At 44.5% G+C, this 11,510-nt stretch overlaps 1 pseudogene; it reads right to left on the reverse strand.

The window, feature by feature from the left end:
- Window positions 1-8,852: 8,852 nt before the first annotated feature.
- On the reverse strand, window positions 8,853-9,670 carry LOC119271233 (annotated as a pseudogene).
- Window positions 9,671-11,510: the final 1,840 nt, after the last annotated feature.

Here is an 11,510-nt window from a genome sequence, read left to right on the forward strand (position 1 = left end):
AATTTATTATTGCCTCTAGGGCATATTTCCAACAGTCTCCCACTTGCACTAGAGTCAATAATCCAGTTCACATTGATATGGGATTAACACTCAAGGTCACATCCCCATGTGACTAACACCCAAAGAGTTCTGGGTTTGATAATGTTATGCTTGTGAGAGAGGTTTCAGTCAACGGGTCTGCAGCATTCAGATCCGTATGTACTTCGCAAATTTCTATGTCATCTTGTAGATGCAACTACTATGCTACATTTGGTGCCATTTCAAATAACTGTTCTACTTGGAGCTATTCTAAATTGTTGCTTCATTATACGTATCCGGTATCTCTACTCAGAGCTATCCGGATAGGTGTTAAGCTTGCATCGACGTAACTCTTTACGTCGAACTCTTTATCACCTCCATAACCGAGAAACATATCCTTATTCCTCTAAGGATAATTTAGACCGCTATCTGGTGATCTACTCCTAGATTACCTTTGCACCCTCTTGCCAGATATGTGGCAAGGCACACATCAGGTGCGGTACTCAGCATGGCACACCGTATAGAGCCTATGACAAAAGCATAGGGGACGACCTTCATCCTTCCTCTTTCTTCTGTCGTGGTCGTGCTTTAAGTCTTAACTTCATACCTTACAACTCAGGCAAGAACTCCTTCTTTGACTGATCCATCTTGAACACCTTCAAGATCATGTCAAGGTATGTGCTCATTTGAAAGTACCATTAAGCGTTTTGATCTATGCTCAATGTTCAAGTAGCTTAATCCAGGCTTTCCATTGAAAAACACTTTCCAAATAACCCTATATGCTTTCCAGAAATTCTACGTCATTTCTGATCAACAATATGTCAACAACATATATTCATCAGAAATTCTATAGTGCTCCCACTCACTTCTTTGGAAATACAAGTGTCTCATAAACTTTGCATACACCCAAAATCTTTGATCATCTCATCAAAGCATACATTCCAACTCCGAGATGCTTACTCCAGTCCTTAGAAGGATTGGTGGAGCTTTGCATACTTGTTAGCATCTTTCAGGATTGACAAAACCTTCTATTGTATCACATACAACTTTTCTTACGAAAACTTGGTAAGAAAACTTGTTTTGACATCCATCTGTAAGATTTCATAATCGAAAAATACAGCTAATGCTAACATGATTCCGACGGACTTAAGCATCGCTACGGGTGAGAAATTCTCATCGTAGTCAACTCCTTGAACTTGTCGGACAAAAACATCTTAACAACAAGTCGAGCTTTCTTAATGGTGATACTTACCATCATTGTCCGTCTTCCTTTTAAAAAATCCATATGTATCTAACAGCCTTACGACCATCAAGTAGTTCTTCCAAAGTCTACACTTTGTTTTCATATATGGATCCTCTCTCGGATTATATGGCCTCGAGCCATTTTGGAATCCAGGCCCACCATCACTTCTCCATAGCTCGTAGGTTCATTGTTGTCTAGCAACATGACTTCCAAGACAAGATTACGTACCACTCTGAAGTAGTACGCATCCTTGTCATCCCACAAGGTTTGGTAGTGACTTGATCTGAAGTTTCATGATCACTATCATAAGCTTCCACTTCAATTTGTGTAGGTGCCACAGGACCAACTCCCTGTGCCCTGCCACACACTAGTTGAAGAGACGGTTCAATAACCTCATCAAGTCTCCACCACCCTCCCACTCAATTCTTTTGAGAGAAACTTTTTCCTCGAGAAAGGACCCGATTCTAGAAACAATCCCTTATTGCTTTTGGATCTGAGACAGGAGGTATACCCAACTGTTTTGGGTGTCCTATGAAGATGCATTTATCCGCTTTGGGTTCGAGTTTATCAGCCTGAAACTTTTTCACATAAGCTTCGCAGCCCCAAACTTCTAAGAAATGACAGCTTAGGTTTCTCTAAACCATAGTTCATACGGTGTCATGTCATCGGAATTACGTGGTGCCCTATTTAAAGTCAATGTGGTTATCTCTAATGCCTAACCCATAAACTATCGTGGTAATTCGATAAGAGACATCACGGTATGCATCATATCCAATAGGGTGCAGTTATGATGTTCGGACACACCATCACACTATGGTGTTTCAGGCTGTATTAGTTGTGAAACAATTTCCAAAATGTCTTAATTCTGTGCCAAACTTGTAACTCAGATATTCATCTCTATGATTATATCATAGATATTTTATCCTCTTGTCACGATGATCTTTCAACTTCATCCTGAAATTACTTGAACCTTTCAATAATTCAGACTCGTGATTCATCAAGTAAATATACTCAACATCTCCTCAAATCATCTGTGAAGTAAGAACATAACGATATCCACTACACGCCTCAGCACTCATTGGACTGTACACATCAAAATGTATTACTTCCAACAAGTTGCTTTCTAGTTCCATTTTACTGAAAACGAGGCTTTCAGTCATCTTGCCCATGTGGTATGATTTGCATGTCTCAAGTGATTCAAAATCAAGTGAGTCCAAACGGTCCATTTGCATGGAGTTTCTTCATGCATATACACCAATAGACATGGTTCGCATGTCTCAAACTTTTCAAAATGAGTGAGCCCAAAGATCCATCAACATGGAGCTTCTTCATGCGTTTTATACCGATATGAGTTTACGTGGCAGTGCCACAAGTAGGTGGTACTATCATTACTATCTTATATCTTTTGGCATGAACATGTGTATCACTACGATCGAGATTCAATAAACCATTCATTTTAGGTGCAAGACCATTGAAGGTATTATTCAAATAAACAGAGTAACCATTATTCTCCTTAAATGAATAACCGTATTGTGATAGACATAATCCAATCATGTCTACGCTCAACGCAAACACCAATCTCGATGGTAGAGGGAGCGTGTGATGCTTGATCAAATCAAGCTTGGGAAAAACTTCCAACACATATCACCAGCTCACCTTTAGCTAGTCTCCGTTTACTCCACAGCCTTTTATTTCGAGTTTACTAACACTTGGCAACCGAACCGGTATCTAATACCATGGTGCTACTAGGAGTACTAGTAAAGTACACATTAACACAATGTATATCCAATATACTTCTATCGACCTTGCCAGCCTTCTCATCTACCAAGTATCTAGGGTAATTCTGCTCCAGTGGCTGTTCCCCTTATTACAGAAGCACTTAGTCTCGGGTTTGGGTTCAACCTTGGGTTTCTTCACTAGAGCAGCAGCTGATTTGCCGTTTCATGAAGTATCCCTTCTTGCCCTTGCCCTTCTTGAAACTAGTGGTTTCACCAACCATCAACAATTGATGCTCCTTCTTGATTTCTACTTTTGTTGTGTCAAACATCGCGAATATCTCAAGGATCATCATATATGTCCCTGATATATCATAGTTCATCACGAAGCTCTAGCATCTTGGTGGTAATGACTTCGGAGAAACATCACTATCTCATCTGGAAGATCAACTCCCACTCGATTCAAATGATTGTTGTACTCAGATAATCTGAGCACAAGCTCAACAATTGAGCTTTTCTCCCTTAGTTTGCAGGCTAAGAGAATCGTCGGAGGTCTTATACCTCTTGACGTGGGCACGAGCCTGAAATCCCAATTTCAGCCCTCGAAACATCTCATATGTTTCGCGACATTTCAAAACGTCTTTGGTACCTCAACTCTAAACCGTTTAACTGAACTATCACGTAGTTATCAAAATGTGTATGTCAGATGTTCGCAACATCCACAGATGACGTTCGAGGTTCAGCACACTGAGCGGTGCATTAAGGATATAAGCCTTCTATGAAGCAATGAGGACAATCCTCAGTTTACGGACCTAGTCCGCATAATTGCTACTATCATCTTTCAACTAAATTTTCTCTAGGAACATATCTAAATAGTAGAACTAAAGCGCGAGCCACGACATAATTTGCGAAGACCTTTTGACTATGTTCAGGATAATTAAGTTCATCTTATGAACTCCCACTCAGATAGACATCCCTCTAGTCATCTAAGTGATTACATGATTTGAGTCAACTAGGCCATGTCCGATCATCACGTGAGACGGACTAGTCATCATCGGTGAACATCTTCATGTTGATCGTATCTTCTATACGACTCATGTTCGACCTTTCGGTCTTCCGTGTTCTGAGGCCATGTCTGTACATGCTAGGCTCGTCAAGTCAACCTAAGTGTTTCGCATGTGTCCCGAGGCCATGTCTTTACATGCTAGGCTTGTCAACACCCGTTGTATTCAAACGTTAGAATCTATCACACCCGATCATCACGTGGTGCTTCGAAACAACGAACCTTCACAACGGTGCACAGTTAGGGGGAACACCTTTCTTGAAATTTTAGTGAGGGATCATCTTATTTACTACCATCGTTCTAAGTAAACAAGATGCAAAAACATGATAAACATCACATGCAATCAAATAATAGTGACATGATATGGCCAATATCATATAGCTCCTTTGATCTCCATCTTGGGGCTCCATGATCATCTTGTCACCGGCATGACACCATGATCTCCATCATCATGATCTCCATCATCGTGTCTTCTTGAAGTTGTCTCGCCAACTATTACTTCTACTACTACAGCTAACGGTTAGCAATAAAGTAAAGTAATTACATGACGTTTATATTGACACGCAGGTCATAAATAAATTAAGACAACTCCTATGGCTCCTGCCGGTTGTCATACTCATCGACATGCAAGTCGTGATTCCTATTACAAGAACATGATCATCTCATACATCACATATATCATTCATCACATCCTTTGGCCATATCACATCACAAAACACTTGCTGCAAAAACAAGTTAGACGTCCTCTAATTGTTGTTGCAAGTTTTTACGTGGCTGTTATAGGTTTCTAGCAAGAACGTTTCTTACCTATGCCAAAACCACAACGTGAATTGCCAATTTCTATTTACCCTTCATAAGGACCCTGTTCATCGAATCCGATCCGACTAAAGTGGGAGAGACAGACACCCGCCAGCCACCTTATGCAACTAGTGCATGTTAGACGGTGGAACTGGTCTCATGTAAGCGTACGTGTAAGGTTGGTCCGGGCCGCTTCATCCCACGATGCCGCCGAATCAAGATAAGACTAGTAACGGCAAGATAATTGACAATATCGACGCCCACAACTACTTTGTGTTCTACTCGTGTATAGTAACTACGCATAGACCTAGCTCATGATGCCACTGTTGGGGAACGTAGCAGAAATTCAAAATTTTCTACGCATCACCAAGATCAATCTATGGAGTAATCTAGCAACAAGGGGAAGGAGAGTGCATCTACATACCCTTGTAGATCGCTAAGCGGAAGCGTTCAAGTGAACGGGGTTGATGGAGTCGTACTCGTCGTGATCCAAATCACCGATGATCCAAGTGTCGAACGGACGGCATCTCCGTGTTCAACACACATAAAGCCCGGTGACGTCTCCTACGCCTTGATCCAGCAAGGGGAGAAGGAGAGGTTGGGGAAGACTCCATCCAGCAGCAGCACGACGGCGTGGTGGTGGTGGAGGAGCGCGGGACTCCAGCAGGGCTTCGCCAAGCACTACGAGAGACGAGGAGGGAGAGGGGTAGGGCTGCGCCAACAGGGAGAGCAAATCACATGTGTTGGGCAGCCCCAAGCCTCAAGTATATATAGGGGGAGGGGAGGGGCTGCGCCCCCACCAAGGGTTCCCTCCCTAGGGGTGGCGGCAGCCCCCAGATCCCATCTAGGTGGCGGCCACAAGGGCGGGAGGGGGAGGCGCACCTGGGGTGGGCCTTAGGGCCCATCTGCCCTAGGGTTTGCCCCCTTCCCCTCTTGGAGGCGCCTTGGGCCTTGGTGGGACGCGCCCCAGCCCACCTAGGGGCTGGTCCCTTCCCACTATTGGCCCATGTAGGCCTCCGGGGCTGGTGGCCCCACCTGGTGGACCCCTCGGACCCCTCCGGTGGTCCCGGTACACTACCGGTGATGCCCGGAACACTTCCGGTGGCCAAAACCATACTTCCTATATATCAATCTTTACCTCCGAACCATTCCGGAACTCCTCGTGACGTCCGGGATCTCATCCGGGACTCCGAACAACATTTGGTAACCCCGTACATACTTTCCCTATAACCCTAGCGTCATCGAACCTTAAGTGTGTAGACCCTACGGGTTCGTGAGTCACATGGCCGAGACAACTCTCCGGTCAATAACCAATAGCGGGATCTGGATACCCATGTTGGCTCCCACATGCTCCACGATGATCTCATCGGATGAACCACGATGTCAAGGACTTAATCAATCCCGTATACAATTCCCTTTGTCTAGCGGTACGATACTTGCCCGAGATTCGATCGTCGGTATCCTGATACCTTGTTCAATCTCATTACCGGCAAGTCTCTTTACTCGTTCCGTAACACATCATCCCGTGATCAACTCCTTGATCACATTGTGCACATTATGATGATGTCCTACCGAGTGGGCCCAGAGATACCTCTCCGTTTACACGGAGTGACAAATCCCAGTCTCGATTCGTGCCAACCCAACAGACACTTTCGGAGATACCTGTAGTGTACCTTTATAGCCACCCAGTTACGTTGTGACATTTGGCACACCCAAAGCACTCCTACGGTATCCGGGAGTTGCACAATCTCATGGTCTAAGGAAATGATACTTGACATTAGAAAAGCTTTAGCATACGAACTACATGATCTTGTGCTAGGCTTAGGATTGGGTCTTGTCCATCACATCATTCTCCTAATGATGTGATCTCGTTATCAACGACATCCAATGTTCATGGTCAGGAAACCGTAACCATCTATTGATCAGCGAGCTAGTCAACTAGAGGCTTACTAGGGACATGGTGTTGTCTATGTATCCACACATTTATCTGAGTTTCCTATCAATACAATTCTAGCATGGATAATAAACGATTATCATGAACAAGGAAATATAATAATAACCAATTTATTAATGCCTCTAGGGCATATTTCCAACACAAACCCCATGGGTGTTGGATTCATTGCAATCACATAGTGATGAGAACTAGATTATTGACTCTAGTGCAAGTGGGAGACTGTTGGAAATGTGCCCTAGAGGCAATAATAAAATGGTTATTATTGTATTTCCTTGTTCATGATAATTGTCTATTGTTCATGCTATAATTGTATTAACCGGAAACCGTAATACATGTGTGAATACATAGACCACAACATGTCCCTAGTAAGCCTCTAGTTGACTAGCTCGTTGATCAATAGATGGTCATGGTTTCCTGACCATGGACATTGGATGTCATTGATAACGCGATCACATCATTAGGAGAATGATGTGATGGACAAGACTCAATCCTAAGCCTAGCACAAGATCGTATAGTTCGTCTGCTAAAGCTTTTCTAATGTCAAGTATCATTTCCTTAGACCATGAGATTGTGCAACTCCCGGATTGCCGTAGGAATGCTTTGGGTGTACCAAACGGCACAACGTAACTAGGTGGCTATAAAGGTGCACTATGGGTATCTCCGAAAGTGTCTGTTGGGTTGGCACGAATCGAGACTGGGATTTGTCACTCCGTGTAAACGGAGAGGTATCTCTGGGCCCACTCGGTAGGACATCATCATAATATGCACAATGTGACCAAGGAGTTGATCACGGGATGATGTATTACGGAATGAGTAAAGAGACTTGCCGGTAACGAGATTGAACAAGGTATTGGGATACAGACGATCGAATCTCGGGAAAGTACTATACCGGTAGACAAAGGGAATTGTATACGGGATTGACTGAATCCTTGATATCGTGGTTCATCCGATAAGATCATCGTGGAACATGTGGGAGCCAACATGGGTATCTAGATCCCGCTGTTGGTTATTGACCAGAGAGATGTTTCAGTCATGTCTACACACTTAAGGTTCGATGACGCTAGGGTTATAGGGAAAGTACGTACGCGGTTACCGAATGTTGTTCGGAGTCCTGGATGAGATCCCGGACGTCACGAGTAGTTCGAGAATGGTCCGGAGGTGAAGATTGACATATTGGACTAAGGGTTTTGGAGTCCGGAAGTGTTCCGGAGGTACCGGGTGATGACCAGCATGACCGAAAGGTGTTTCGGGAGCCCCGACAAGTGTTGGGGGGTTTCATGGGCCAAGGGAAGGGGGCAAACCAGCCCACTAAGGGGCTGTGCGCCCCCCCTCACCTATTCCCACGTGACCAGGGGGTTTGGGGCGCCTCATCTAGAGTTCCCACCTCCTGGCTTGGGGGCCAAGTCACCCAAGGGGGAGATCCCATCTGCCCTGGCCGCCGCCCCCCTAGGGGAAACCCTAGGGCGCCTCCCCTTGCCCTTGCCCCTATATATAGTGCAGGTTTTGGGGCTGCACAACACACGAGTCTCTCTCTCTCCCAAGGCGCAGCCCTACCTCTCTCCCTCCTTGTCTCTCGTAGTGCTTGGCGAAGCCCTGCTGGAGTACTGCGCTCCTCCACCACCACCACGCCGTCGTGCTGCTGCTGGATGGAGTCTTCCCCAACCTCTCCCTCTCTCCTTGCTGGATCAAGGCATGGGAGACGTCACCGGGCTGCACGTGTGTTGAACGCGGAGGCGCCGTTGTTCGGCGCTTAGATCGGAATCGACCGCGATCTGAATCGCTACGAGTACGACTACCTCATCCCCGTTCTAGTAACGCTTCCGCTTAGCGATCTACAAGGGTATGTAGATGCACTCCCCTCCCCCTCGTTGCTAGATTACTTCATAGATTGATCTTGGTGATGCGTAGAAAATTTTAAATTTCTGCTACGATCCTCAATAATAATAGTTTAACATCCACAGCAAATCAAAGATGTTGTCTGTTGTTCTTGATAAACCCGAAAATCATATAGGAAGCAACATGCAAGTTGCAAGTTGGGGTTGATCCATCTGCTTAGGAGAATTACAGCCTCTCGCTACGGATCCTTCTAGCCAGATGAACATCTTTGGACATTATGGTCACACGCTTCGCATGGACGGCACAAAGATTGGTGTCCTCAAACTGTCCCAAGAGGTATGCTTCGGCCGCCTCCTGTAAAGCAAGCATTGCATGGCTCTGGAAGCAAAGATCAATCTGTAGATGTAGCACAAAAGACCAAAGAAAAGCATCATAAGGAGAAATTTTTATTATTTAATTAAACTGCATTAGAGATTTTTTTCTGAAACACCTAACGTGACTTATATACATGGATATTTTCGAAAGGGATCGCGCCAGATTCGAGTGTATGTCAAGCAAGCCCTGCAAAAGTACCTTGAAAACTTGAGCAATCTCCCTCACGAGCCTTTGAGAAGGTAGTTTCCTTATGAGCAGCTCGCTACCCTTCTGATACTTGCGAATTTCACTACAAAAGCACATGTATGAATGATAAGAACCTCACAAGGTGTTATCATAATACTACATGTCCTAAAATGTATATGTTGCACATACCGAATAGCAACAGTTCAAAGACGGTATCTGCGGGGCTTCTTCACTCCTCCAGTTGCTGGAGCGGTTTTACGAGCTGCTGCTTATCATTGCAAAACCAATAATAAAGTTATTGTCAAACAAATTAACAACTATGACATATAAACTAACAACTATCGTATTTTTTGCAGTATTATTATTTAGTAATGCAAATAGTAAAGACAAACACTACGAAATATTACATAGAAAGCCCTAAGGTGCTTCGTGGGAGCCTTTCCTTTGGTGGACTTTCGAGCTGCACACTTGGTTCGAGACATCCTGCAAACAAAATAGTGAGTCATGCATAAAAGTTTAAAAAATGACAATAACATTATGGCATAGCAACACATCCTTTGTAGGACATCTGAAACAAATGTAACCGCCCACTCCCCTAAAATTTGTTGTTTCTAGGACATGTGCAGAAGCCAAAATATTTAGACTTCAACTAGAAATATAGCAATGTAAGTGAGGCCAGGGCTCGTCGGTTTGGGTTTTGCAAGCAGGTTCGCTTTTCCCACCATTCCAAAACGGATCCATCCAAATGCCAAGAGGAGGTGTCCATGTGTGCTAGACCAAATTCAAGGATGACCGAGTTCCATAGCCTTATGGTGTGCTAGTCTCTTGGACGATCTGGAGCGAGCGTAATGCTCGGGTCTTCCGACACAAGAGCACACCGCCTCCGGCCCTTCTCCGTGCTATCATCAACGACGTCAAGGTTTGGATTATCGTGGGAGCTAAAAAACTGGGGTGTATTCTTGTGCGCGAGTAGTTGCCATGCCGGGCATACGGATCATTTGTAACACTCTAAAACACTTCTCTCTTATTTAATGAATGAGGCAAATCTTTTGCCTCCGTTTCGAAAAAACTAGAAATATACTCCACCTTGGATTGGATATTTTAACCTGTGGTGTAGAAAAACAACACAGCAAAAGGATCAGAATAACACGGCAAAACATTTGTAGAAAATATCACAAATAACACAGTAAAAGGATCACGGTCTAAGCCAGCTACTTCATATGCTACTGTCTTATTAATGGAGATGGGTCAGATTATTTATATCAGTGATTGTTAGCTAGAAAAAAAGCAGAGGTGGTGCATGGGCTAAACTATGCATGCATGCTGAAACGAGTGATTATATGGAAGAAGTAAATAACGCTAAAGTACAACCACAAGAATTAGAGTCTGTAGCACGACGACTTTCCGACTGTCTACTACCGGCGCGTCTTCGCCTCGCTCTAGTGCTTATAATCGTCGCTAGGTGGTCCATTGGTCTGGTTATAATTTTTATCATTTCTTGTGTTCTTTGTACTGCTATGAGAGTAGATTGAAAGTTTGGAAAAGAAAAGAGGTGGGGCAACCTCTGCATGCATGCAGTCTCGTGTCGTGAAAATTCCACAAGTTCACCCATCACAAATCTCAAAGGCAAAAAAAGGGGGCAGGATTCACCACAATCCGTGTCATATACGCACAGCGATCCGTGTCACCGTCGAGCTCAGCCGTTAACTATTTTGAATGCAACGCCAGTGCCAACCATCAATCAATCTATACAATGTTAGAACTAATCTTTATATTTGTATTAGCATGTTAAGTTTGAGTCTGCATGTAGCTTAGCTTAGCGAGTTGTCCTTCAGTGAAGTTTCAGATGAAGCACGGAAGGAAGTGAGATGCCCGGCAACCGTGTGATGCGGTGTGTAGGCGTGACGCTGTGATGCTGCATGAGGCAGCACGGTCGTGAGAAGCGGCAAGGCGTGGCCGGCCAACAGCGGGGCGCGATATACGCACAGCGATCCGTGTCACCGTCGAGCTCAGCCGTTAACTATTTTGAATGCAACGCCAGTGCCAACCATCAATCAATTTATACAATGTTAGAACTAATCTTTCTCTTATCTCGAAACCCTGTTCTGTCTTCTGTGGGGGAAGCAACGAGGGGCACACGAACGAACCGACTTAGGGTAAGATACCTGCCGTATACTTTGCATTTCCATGTCCCAAAGGCTATCGAAGATGAGGCGGACCGATGAGGGCACCGATGGAAGGAGGAGGAAAGCCTTTTCTTGTGAGGTCGCCCGACCTCGACCAACTGTCGTGTGTCTGTCTTTCCGAAGGTTGCTGCCTCAG

The sequence above is a fragment of the Triticum dicoccoides genome, chromosome 3A (genome assembly GCF_002162155.2).
Source record: "Triticum dicoccoides isolate Atlit2015 ecotype Zavitan chromosome 3A, WEW_v2.0, whole genome shotgun sequence".
NCBI classification, from domain to species: Eukaryota; Viridiplantae; Streptophyta; class Magnoliopsida; order Poales; family Poaceae; genus Triticum; species Triticum dicoccoides.